We start from the raw sequence: 13,046 nt of genomic DNA on the forward strand, positions 1-13,046 counted from the left end.
CCTTAAGGTGCATCTTACACCAGACCTCCCCCCTCCACCCATGGCTTTTTAAAAGTCATAGGAATTAAAAAAGAAAAGGTGCCCAATAGAGACAAGAGAACAAGTTTAGTTGAATTTATTTAGTTAGCTATGTACTACTTTTCATCAGAAAAAAAATCAAAGCTGTTTACAAAATAAAACCAATGGAGTTACATATGATATATAAAGCATTAAGAATTAAATTAAATACATAAAAGAGATAAAGAAATCAAAATCCCTAAAACAGAGTTCCACACACTCAATACCCACAAAAATGCCTACCCACCAACACAAATGTCCCTCTATCAACCTACATCCACACACATTCCCCATCCCTTATACACATGCACACTCACAAGAATTACCAGTCTCCAAAATTCTCTTGGTCCATATACTACAACACTGACAATCTAAGGCTGAGACCAAATCTAATCTAGGCTCCATCAACCCAATAAAAACCTCATTGTTGGCCATCTATGGCCATCAGCCACCATATCCTACGCTGTAGCAGAGAAGTGGTCAGCCTTCCAATCCCAAACTGTCCCACATCTCCCCCCACCTCCACCTCGGACAGCGGCACATATCCCTCTGTTCAGCCTTAAGAGCTTTTCACAGCTTGTGGGCCAAAATGTATACTTGCCACTTCGGGATTTATTTATTTTTTTAAACTCTGGGCGCCAGCCTTCAGTAACTCTGTTGTGGCAATTAAGTGACACAAAGCACTCAAGGCTGCATTATGCCTGAGTGAATTTCAAAAATGCCTTTGCCAAGTGCTGGGATGGCATTGCAGTTAGCATCAGGGGAGCATGGGGTGCCGGAACAAAAAAGGGTCTTTCTCTGACCTCCTTGTGAGACCCAGATGAAGATCTCAAATAATGAATTCAACGTCCAAGCAGGCTCATGTGCCAAGCAGCTGTCGTTTAGTAACTTAGGCCCCAAAGAAATTTATGGAACAGAGAACTGACAATCTATGTTGTATAGGTTCGTTTCCAAGAAGTCTCCAGAGGCAATGGCACATGCAACACATTGCAGTAGTTTTACCTACAGTGTTAGTGGGCCTGGGGCCCAAATGCTTCTGGTTTCTTGGTCTGGACATTGGTACTCTCCCCATATCTTACCAGCCTCACTCCACACCATCCTCAAGTGTTTTTGCCTTCCTGAAATGTATTCTTGAACCGCAAAACTACCTCTCACTTGCCTGTAGGAAGAGGTGTGCATGTAGAACTACCTCTGACTTCCACTGACTGTATAAAGGTGAAGAGTTGCAAATGTTGCTCCACCCACTTTCTCCTTGGTCCTGCCTATTATGTGGCCCCATGAAAGTTACCCAGGAGGCCATACCCCTGGCCTAGAGGTTGACAGGGCATTGATAACAGTGGCCAGGCCATATCTGTCCTCTGCACTGGTGAACTTTCAGGCTGGAAACAGACTTTGCTGGAGATACATGGGTGTCATGGAAAATAACTTTTTTCTCCCCTTTCCTTAGTAACAAGTAATAAATAAATGACAGGGCATCCGTATGCTCAGCATTTCACATCCTTCATTTAATGGGATGCTTGCTATGTGGATTGGGGCAGGATACAAATACGTTGTATCACACATTTTGTTTCACTACACATTGAGGCAGGAGGAGAGATGGGCCCCTGCAATAAATAAAATAGTCTAGGAGAAAGGGGCTTTCCAAATAAACAAACATACCTGGCATTGGAAGACAGGTCTACACTCTGGTTGATCTCATGACTGGATCGTAGCAGATCTAGGTGTCATGAGCTGGCAGGACAATGGGGAGGAGGAAGAGGATCCCAGTGAGGGGTGTAGCCACAACTGGTACACACCAGGGGAAGCTGGTGATGGAGAAGGGCAGGTTGGGAACATAGAAAGTACTCGTGGGGTGACAGAGGACAGCGAGAGGATGGGGGTCAGTGTAAAGGAGCAGAGGAGCAGGACCCAGAGCCAGAGGGGCCTCCATCTCCTTGAACAGGCTTCCTCAACCTCGGCCCTCCAGATGTTTTGAGACTACAGTTCCCATCATCCCTGTCCACTGGTCCTGCTAGCTAGGGATCGTGGGAGTTGTAGGCCAAAAACATCTGGAGGGCCGAGGCTGAGAAAGCCTGTACTTGAACATGGCAGGCTGTGATGCGTGGGGAGCAGTGGGAGAAGTGCTTTAGGAGGCAGGCAAGGGCCCACAACCTAGATGACCAGCTGTGGCTCATTAGCTCTGGGAAGAGGCTGTGTGATTCCTCAGCTGCAGTAGACTCACAGCTGATGAGGGTTACTGCCAGAAGCTGCAATCAACATGCAAGGCCTTAACTTGACTGCTGCAGGATCTCTATGGGACTGTTTCTTTTCGGGACTGTATGCACCAGTGGAGACTTGCTGCCAGGTACGCTGGGAGTTCAGAACACTAGGCAGATCTTGTGAGAAAGTTGTGTTCCAAGTCTTATGCCTTCATAGTTTCTCAATGGCAAGGACTGCTGCCCATGTGCGGCCCATGGTCTGGTATCAAGACCATGTCTTTCCACTCACTAAAGCCCTAAACAGCCTTAGCCAGTGTACCTGAAGGAACATCTCCACCCCATCATTCAGCCCAGACACTGAGGTCCAGTGCCAAGGGCCTTCTGGCGGTTCCCTCACTGTGAGAAGTGAAGTTACAGGGAACCAGACAGAGGGCCTTCTCGGTAGTGGTGCCCGCCCTGTGGAACACCCTCTCATCAGATGCCAAGGAAATAAACAAATATCTGACTTTTAGAAGACATCTGAAGGCAGCCCTGTTTAGGGAAGTTGTAATGTTTGATGTGTTTTTAATATTCTGTTGGGAGCCGCCTCTGCTGCTGCTGAAACCCTCAGTTCTGTCTGTGTCTCCCTTGAGCCCCTGCAATCTTTAATTAATTGCACTGATACTGCAAACAACTTCACAGTTCCCATATTGCAGTTCCCTAAAACACCCTCGCCAACAGGCCACTACACAAGATTACACTGGGCTCAAAAGTTGTCATGCACTACTTAACTGCATGTTTTGCCTCATATCTCGGGTTCTACAAATGCTAAAAATGGGCTTTTTGAAAATGAACACACTGGGAATCTGGGGGTGGCAACTGTCACCATTGGTCTTCCTGCAGACACACCCATGGAAGTTGGTAGCGGCCATGCCGAAAGGGTGAGCACCAGAATATGGAGAAAGACAGCTTTCCTGTGCGCACCCCCAGCCAATTTCTCTCATGCACTCGTTTGTATTTCTTGCTAATGTGGATCATGACCTTGTCAGTTCTGCTCTCTTATGAATGGAAGGCTCACACAGTCAAGCAGGATGTGGTCACTGCGCAACTATTGTTCTTGATCAGCAGTGGGGATGTTTTGCACTGTGGGAGGGCCTTTTCGATGGTAGCCCCGAGCCTTTCAAACACCCCTCCAAGGTGCCTATTGTACTGACATTATACTGCTTTCGTCAGCCGGTCAAGATGCATCTATTCCTCCGGATTTTTGGAAGCGTCAGGTGAGATGATGACTTAGTTGTATTTGCTGCTTTGAAATCCCACTGTGTTTTTTGTTAACATTGTGGTTACAGAGTTATATATAATTTTTATTTAACCCACCCTGGGAATTTTTGGATGAAAGGATATTATTATTATGTAAATAAATGAACAAATAAATATAACACTCATTAATATCCCTGTTAGCTGTCTCTTCTAAGCGATATCTGTATTCATGTGTTGCCAAGTTGAATTCACATATGCACTCTGTACATGCAAACATACACAAACTTCTCAGAGCTCTAGAAATAATAAAACTGTATTGTATGCTGACTGATTAAATTGACTGATGTTTTTGTTAAGTAATTTCTGTACACATGTATGACACATTAACTTACAGGTGCAAGCACATTAAATCTGTCCAGGCCCTACAGAGCTAAACAAAGTATATCTCTTCCCGTGAATGTTGAGAGAAAACCACTACAGCAGCTGAAGCTGTTGTATTTGTTGCATATAAATAATGAAGGCATCTAGAGGAGTTAAAAAACCTGTAGACTATGATACAGTGAACCTGTGCACTCAGTCATTCCCTTCATCCAAACAACTGCCTTTGGCGTGAATAACAGCTTGGCTGATATGAAGCACAGTATTGATCTGTTGCTCAAGAAAGTCCATTGATAGTTCTTTGGACTTTTCCTGAGGTATGGCTGTAACAGCTGAGCACGAGAGGGATCTGCTGCTTCTATCTCTAGCTCATCCCAAATGAATTTAATAGGAAGCCAATCCAGAGAGGGCAGTCTGCTCTCAATCTGTACTGTTCAGTCTCACTTACACACACACACACACACACACACACACACACACACACAAACAAACACAAACAAGCAAACTTTCTCCCTACGTTTCTCTCTTTCTATTACTAAAGGCCGATTCACACTTCAAATTTTAAACTCCATAGAAGTATCGAGAAGTAAATGGCAGCATAAGTGTGGGGCCATCAAATGGGAAACTACACAGAGCTTTTTAAAGTGGGCAATGGGAAAATCTCCCCAATTGATTTTGCCACTTCAATTCGGGTACTCCCTGTGCCCATTCAGCTGTCAACTTTGAGTCCAACACTTAAGAGCAGCAGAATTGGGTTTTGTTCTTTTCAGATTGTGAGCCTGTGGGCAGGGACTTGCTTTTTATTTCTGGACAGCACCTAGTGCATATTAGGTGCTTTATAAATAATAAATTGTGTTGATCCTGTGTTTTGTGCCCCATATCTATTCTTTAACAGGTAACCCAAGGTATACAAGCATATCCTCTGGATACCTTGCCTCAGCCATGTTCTGTGACCATCCATTTCCACATATTTTTAGTGCCAAGGGAGAAGAAGAGGAAGAAGCAAAAGGAAGAGAAGGAAGAGAAGGAAGAGCTGGTAAATGTGAGTATCTGTGTGTTTTGTGCCCACAGGGCAAACAGTAATTTAGCATTCCTAATCCAAAGGCCACACCATAGCTACTTTGAACTTTAAAAAACAAACCATGGGAGATTACAAATCTAAGAAGAGCTCTACCTGATCTGACCACAGGCCTATCTAGTCTAGCAACCTGTCTCCTGCAGCGGCCAACCAGATGCCTCTGGAAAATCCCAGAAACAGAACGTGAGGGTAATAATTCTCCTTCTTTGCTCCTCAGCAACTGGTATTCAGTGACATACGACCTTTGAACCTGGACGTTCTGTCTTCTTTCTTCTTGAATCTCCCATATCATGTCTATTTTGATTTGATATGTTTAATCAAGTGCATGCATGGAGAGAGAATACATGGAGTGGTTTATTTGGGTATTAATGTATGTGTAATATATGTAGACTGTCTAAATTGAGCATAGCGTGAAGCAAGCCATTCCATTAGCACGATTTCTCCTTGCATGATAGCATGCTATTTCCCTCTGCTCCCCCTGCATGCCCCCTAAATCTATTCTGGGATATATTTTTTCCCCTCCTCCTCCATTTATTTATTTATTTATTTATTTATTTATTTATTTAGTTGCAATACATATATGAAATCTTTACATAATGATACATATACATTATATTCGTAAATTCACGTTTTCACATTTCATTATGTACCAACATTTATCCCTTTCTTCTTTCTTGCCCTGTGTCTTCCCTCCCCCCTTGCGTGACTTCCTTATTATTATTTTGTAACTTTATTATTGAGATTGTAATTTTGTATCTTAATAATTAAACATTCAATCTTATATATCTGCCTAGCTTAAGTTAATTTAGTGAAATCAGTCTATACATATCAACAAATTCTTGTTGGAGCATCTATTCTGGGATTTCCCCCAACCCTCTGGAGCAGATTTGGGGACAAGACAGGAGGAGAGGAGGGAAGTCCCATTCTGCTAGCTCTAATTCTAGCTATTGTTTAGCTGAATAAATTATGGGTGTGTTTGGTAAGGGATGGAGGCAGTACCTTTCAGCGAAGAGAGCCGTCACCAGCAGGCAATGTTGCAAGAGAAATGACCATGGATGAAACAGCCCTTATCCCCACATGCTGAAAGATGACTGAGGTAGCAATGTGGTTTGGTAGCAAGGTAACACAGAGTTAATAACCAGACATGAAGCATAGCACTGCCATATGAACAAGACCTTCTCACAATCCTATATATTTACAGAAAGGTCAACACGGGTGTTTTATTTTATTTTAGTTTAGTTCTGGAAAACTTGTGAATAAACAGCATCCTATTTCTTGACCCAAAAATGTTGCATTCAGGGTGTTCTTTTAGATACATGGTCCTAATAAGCATCTGGCTTAACCCCATTGAACTGATAAGCAACATCAAAAAACACTGTGGACTCTCACACTTGGGCTAGACTAAAATGTAACCTGCATCACTTTTAAATGCTTCAACATAGGGATTAAACAGTAAATAACCACTATTTGAAATGGGAAAAATTCTGGGTTAATGACCTAGGTTAATCACAATGTGATAGTAAGGAAACCAGCTTGGTGAACCACCTCTTTAGTATCTGGTTGTTCAACCTACATAAATGTTGACATATGAGCTTCTGTGCCACCCTGATACTTGCTTTGGGAACCTCTAGGCTGGACTACTGTAATGCCTCTGAAGAGCATGCAGAAATTGCATATTGTGCAGAATGTAGCAGCTTGGTTTGTTGACAGACCTTGGCCTCAGGGATCATGCAACACCAGACAATTGTATTTTAATATTTTGTTGGAAGCCACCCAGAGCCAGATATAAATAATATATTATTATTATTATTATTATTATTATTATTATCACTATTATTATTATTATTATCTTATCAAATGTGCCTCCACACCATGAGATCATCAGGAGTGGCCCTGCCACAAGTCCCCAGCATCTGAAATTTGGCAAGTGAGTATTTCAGAGCTCCTCTGAAGCTCTGATCCTAGGAACCTGCCTAGCTCCAAGGTTTTAGGAGGCGGCTTCAAAAACTCCTCTAAAAAGGCTTTTGGTGATTAATTTGGCACTGCTGATGATGGCACCTATTGGAACTGGTTTGTGTTTCACTTGTTCAGTTGCTGCAGATAGTTTGTTTTTTATTGAAGTTTTAGTGTTCTGTTTAAATCTGTTTTCAAATCTTTTGAAGGTGCCTTGGGAGCCAATTTTGGTTGAAAAACAAGGTATAAATGTAATAAATAAGACTCATTCTCACATTTAGATATGACATTAGAGCATTTTAATTGTCACAACACATTTTGCTCTCAAATAGGTTTTGTGAATTTCAAAAATCAGTTCCGATTAGCAAGTTGTGACATTCTGTTCTCAAACATGTCAGCATTGTGCCAGTCAAAATAGGTGCATCTGGCAGGTAAACCTACAATCTTAGGTACAAATTCAGTATATATCAGCAATTTGTAAACACCACTTAAAAATAGGTACCATGCCTACGAAATTGGTACACTGAGAGTATGTTGTTAAGGCTGCTTCTCTGCACATAGAGTTAATTTTTCCTCTACATAAAAAGAGACCCCGCTACAAAGAAAATGTCACTAGATGGCTCCTATTTTCACAAGCTCAAATCCAGGAGTCCTTTTTTAGTGTTATCCAAGCACAATTCTCACTGAAATCAACAACCTTGGAAATTACCAAGGACACTCATAGACGACTCCTGTTTGACCAATGGTTTAAATTTCCCTTTATTCTGCTGCTGCTGTAATTGGAAGCAAGCATATTTGAAAGTTTCTTGAATCCTGGATTGTTGTCAATTTAATTGTGCTACATATGTAATATTGGGGTGCAGATTTTCTTCATGTTATTTCTTTAACTCGGCTTTTCTACACCTTCAGGGTTGGCTTGTCCTAAAACACCACCACCATGCTGTTGAAAACTCAGACCTATGTTCATATCTCAACCTAACTTTTGCAAGCAGAATCAATAGTTTAATGTGAGGAAGATACTCCCCTCTCTCGCTCACACACACAAACATAATAAAGTTAGCTTTAATCCAGTACTAAATTATAACACTCTGCAACAAACAGTGAGCAACACCAGTTGGAATTAAGTGCAAACAACCATGTTAATAGGCAAATCTACCCTGGCTCCTGGCTCTGACATACCTTTGATTCATGCCTGTCATCACCTGCATGAGGTAAAACATGCCAACATACTCCAATCCCTCCAGCATTGGTCAGTACTCATGGGGGGGGGGAGCTTATAGTCCCCTAAGAACCATAACTCCCTGCCATCCCCTCGAGCCAGTTGGCAATGAAGGGAAGGCTGAAGACTGGTCCTTCACCATACAAGGTGCCTCAAGATGCTTGCCAGGGGCATCCATGATTCATAATTCCTGCCAGAACTTGCTGCCAAACAAAACAAGCCCAATTAGACAAATAAACATAGCAACTCATAGCTAACCCTAAACTGTAAATGCAGGACAGGTCACCTGGCAGCTGTATGAAGCTCCACAGAGGCTGAGTAGGGCAGCCTTATATAGTTGAGCACTGCCACCAACCCAATTGGCCAATAGGCTCCGCATGACAGGGGAATGCATCCCCATTCCAGCTTCAATGAAGATGAGGTGAATCTGAGGACATTTCAAATGTGCCAGGTCACTGTAAGAAAAGTGCATTAGTTGATTTCTGTTCATAGCCATACAATGTGTGAGCGCTGCTGGACTTAATGGGAAGGTCATGTTAAATGCTGCCGTCCCCTGCCCCCCCCCATATATGTGTTTCCTAAGACCAACCAGAACAACTGACTACTTGGTGTATTGATATCTGATATCCAAGCCACTATATAGATATGACACAAGGAACGCTGGCCAAGGCCACTTGGCCAGGGGAGTACAAGTGCAGAGATTCTCCCACTGCTTTGGTTCAGTAGTCAGCCCTCTGGAAGTCCAACCTTATTGGGAGAAAAGAGAAGCTTAAGCTTTGAGCAAGTTAAGGAATGCCTGTGTTTAAGCTGTTAGTAGACCAATCTGCACCCAATAAAAATGGATTCATTGGAAGCAGAAAGGGCGAAAGCAAATACGCCTTGACATATAATAAGCGTATGGAATTCAAAGCCAAAAGATGTAGTTGCAGACACCAGCTCAGATGGCCTTAAAAGGGGATAAGACAAATTCACAGAGAGCGATTCATTCAGTGGATATTAGACATGCTAGCTACAGTAGATATAGTTACTGGACACCAGTTACCTGGGGATCAAAGGAGGGCTGAAACAATATGGCAGCTTTGTCTGCTTCCTACCCTGCCTCTGAGCTCCCTGAGACTTGGTGGATTTTTGGACTGACCCAACATGGCTTTTATGATCCCAGGTAAACACACCCCTTTCTTCCTTCACAAGCATTTCCATGCTACGATTACAGGAACATCCCTGGAGATGTTTTGTGGCCATCCCTAAATACATTCTTTGGGAGCACGCCAGAGACAAGACAGCCAAAGCTCAAAAGAGGCAGTTGTACACTCCCCCAGATCCAATGGGATGCCTTGTGCCTGCTTCCCCGCTTTGCTTATCTGGTTATCTCTGGTTAAATGTTATATAAAGAGCCCTTTTCTTTGCTTCAAATGTTTGGATGAGAGTTTTGTGCATAAAAATAGTCTCCCCCCAAAAAGCAATTTTCTCTACTTCATCTTCCGTAACATCCTGAAATGTCAAATGAAATCCAAGAATGAGATGCAGAACTCTAGAGCAAAGTCCACTTCTGGGCATTGTGACCGCAAGAGATGGACTTGCTATATTGCCAAGGGATTTTTTTAGAGTCTCTTCTTTATTTCCCACCGCTTGTCTTTCCACCTTTTAAAACAAGACTTTGCATACTAAAGATTGTAGAGGCAGCCAGAAGAGAGCAGCATATACACAATACATCTCTAGAAAGGATTAAAAATCAATGAGTTGTTTTCAAATTAGAAAAGCAGGTAAGAAGCCTTTTTCTCGCTCTGTCTTTATTATTTAGTTTTAAGGTTCCCTAGTCTAGTGCAATAGCTACTTGGCCTAAACACACACAAACACACACATGCAACCTGCTCAGAGTAGCTTATGCCTCCTAAATAGTTGAGGAGGAATCTGTCTGAAACATTTGCTGAACAGGGGCCCAGAGTCTGTGGATAAACATTCATCTTGCTTTTGCAACAACCCCCACACCTACAAAAAAAAAAAAAAAAGCCCACCCCCTTGCAAGGTTTTCTTGAAAGTTGGAGGTTCGTTATAGAAAACATACGTAACTTTTTGTGGGCTGCATCTGCAGTTTGTTGGTGTATGAAACAGGCAAAGTATGACTTTCGGCTGGCGGGGGGTAGTATGGGGGCTGGGTAAAGCACTGTCAGGTCGACCCTGATGGGCTTGCCAAGCAGAGGCAGCAGGTAGCAGCTCATGACTAGGGAGGCAACCGTTGACATTCCCACAGTGGATTGAAAATGGCAGCTAGATTGACTGTGACTGAGGGAACATTTTTTAAGGGTTACTAGTGTTGCAGTTCTGGCAGCTTCCCAAAGATACCAGACACTAGCACTGTGTCTGGTTTCTTTATTGTGAAATAAGCAACACCATTTCACAAGTGTGGTTTAAGCAGGCCCATTGCCCAATTAAGTGGAATTAGCTGAGCCTTGTGGCTTCGTGGAATAAATGAACCCATTCCCCAGCTGTTTCTCCCTTTGCCTTCCCACTTCCTTTCAGCCAGTTTTCCCTTCTGATTCTGTTCTAGTTCTATTTTCTTGCTAGCTCTTGCGTGTTCCTGCCTTCATTATCCTTTCTGTCTATCCCCCCCACACACACACACTTCCTGCTTTTCAACACACTGCCTATGTTGCCCCACTTCTGCTTTTCTCCATCCATCCAGCGTTAAGCCTCTCCTTCTCCTTTGTGCTGTGAAGCACTGCAAGTGCATCTGACATTCGGTGGAATTGCAGCACTAGTAGGTTGTTTCTCGATTTTAAATGGTGTTATGAATTTAACTGGGTTGCTGTTGTAACCGTAGTTGTATGTTGCTGGTTTAGTTATTTTATGTTGGTTATGTCGCACATCTCTTTGGGCACCTGCTTGGGTGGAACAATCATATAAAAAACTAAGAAAGATAAAAGGAAATAACTAAAAGGCATCAGCAAAATTTGGAGTATTATGCACATTAACTGGAGTCTGTCTAATTCACAAACTTAGACTTTATAGTGGGTGGCCAAAGATTCCCTGTTATTAAGTTTACATCCACACCATATATTTAAAGCACTCATTCATGCCCCCCCCCCCCAAATCTAGGAACTGTAGTTTATTCAGGATGCCAGGAGCCCTTTGAAGGGTCTCCTAATAACATTCAGCAGCCTTAACATACTACAGTTTCCAGGTTCTTTTTGCAGGGGAGCGGGGGTATGTGACTGTTAAAATAATATAAGTGCTTTAAATGTGTGGTGACCTATGATTTTTTAATCTTTCCACAAATCTTATGTGGGGTGAAGATTTCTTCAGCTGTATTAAATTGATGCCACTGAATGGAATCAAAATAACCTGTTGAGATCAATTTGGTGAGCAATTTGGAGACAACCTGTGCATGGAATTCCTGGCATTCCTCAGAATGAGAAGTTGCCTCTCTGTTTCTTAGCTCTCCAAGTGTATTGGGGCTGTACCTGTATGGCTCCCCCCCCCCCCCACTTAATTTTTAAATTATCAGATTAATTATTTTTTCAATTGATGTCAGCTGCTTTGAGAGTCTCTTTTGAGACTGCAGTTGTGGGGTATACATAAAAGTCTGGAACTCTTTTCTGTGAGCTATCGCTTTGGCTTCTCTTTTGTGGAGGATTCTGCTTCTGGGAATGAGTCCTGCTTATGTGACCTCCTGCTTTTCCGCTCCTCAGTTTGCATCGTTTGCTCTTCTTTTCCATTGTTTTAGTTTTTATATTAATTTTAGGCAGCAGACTGAAGATGTTTTGTCGCTCTATTTTGTATAGCGCTGTAGAGTGGCTGCCTGAGATCTGTTCTGAAATCTCGTTAAATAAATATGTCCACTGCTGGATTAAAATATCTGCCATGATGGATGGGAAGCTCCCCAAAATTATATCTGCTTGATCAGTTAGCCAGCTGTCCTGACATTACCAGGTTTTGGCAGAACTTCATTTTTAATTCATTCTTATGTTTTCTTTCTGAGGGATTTGAGCAGGGAAGAAAATTGACCCCCTTGAAAGGAGAGATTACTGCAAGGGTTGGGGATACTTTTTGGAGCTGAGCAAAGTCTCAAGTTGGATTCTTGGTATGATCAGTTTGAGGAAAATCTTGGTTTGGAAAACTATAAAGAAACTGTACTCCATTTTCATATGCATTACTTTAAGGCTCCTGTTCTATAACAATTTACTTGGGCTTAAGCTGTACTGAGCACACCTTCTGAGTAGGCATGCGTAGGATGGTGCTGCAAGAATCTGACTGCTGCTTTCAGTGACCCTAAAGTAGAGATCCAGTCTTGTGGCCTACCAGCTGCTACTGGACCAGAACTCCCATCATCTCTGACTGTTGGCCATGCTGGCTGCAGCTGATGGGTATTGCAATCCAAGGACATTTTGTATAGGTTGGGGAGGAGCATCGATTTCACACCTCTGTCCTAAACCGTCATTCCCCCCAAAATGCATTGCATCTGTAGAATCTAAGTGGCGGAATAAACCCCACATTATTGCTTGTTTGCGCCAAATATAGAGTGATTAGTTGGTCCAGTCTTTACATTGGATTCAACTTTGGCTAATCCAACATCAATTTGTAAATTTATTAGTTGGCTAAAGTAGCACTTCTCCAAGTATTTGGTTAGGTATTATTACCATTGCTGTTACTTTTATTACCCCATTTCTTACCCAATTCCAAATGGATTAAAAACAAGAAAATATGCAGGGTCCTAAAATATGGTGTTGGGTGTCAAATACCAGCATAAAGAGGCATTTTTTCAGCAATCAATGAAAGCAACGTAATGGAGTTACCATATGCACCTCTGTAGGGAGGGAATTATACAACTTACTTGAGAGTTAAAAGAGTTGATTGATTAAATGATAGCCCATTGATCCGAATCTCTATTGCATTCCCATTGCTTTTCTTCATATACACACATTTA

At 42.4% G+C, this 13,046-nt stretch overlaps 1 long non-coding RNA gene across 1 annotated transcript in view; it reads left to right on the forward strand.

The window, feature by feature from the left end:
* The first annotated feature begins 9,750 nt into the window (after positions 1-9,750).
* LOC310678239 overlaps positions 9,751-13,046 on the forward strand; it is a 59,494-nt gene continuing 56,198 nt past the window's right edge. The window contains exon 1 of the long non-coding RNA XR_014511708.1: positions 9,751-9,885. This is a non-coding gene — a long non-coding RNA (uncharacterized lncRNA). The remainder of the gene's footprint in view (positions 9,886-13,046) is intronic.

This window comes from Podarcis tiliguerta (genome assembly GCF_965153285.1).
Source record: "Podarcis tiliguerta genome assembly, chromosome: 5".
Lineage (NCBI taxonomy): Eukaryota > Metazoa > Chordata > Lepidosauria > Squamata > Lacertidae > Podarcis > Podarcis tiliguerta.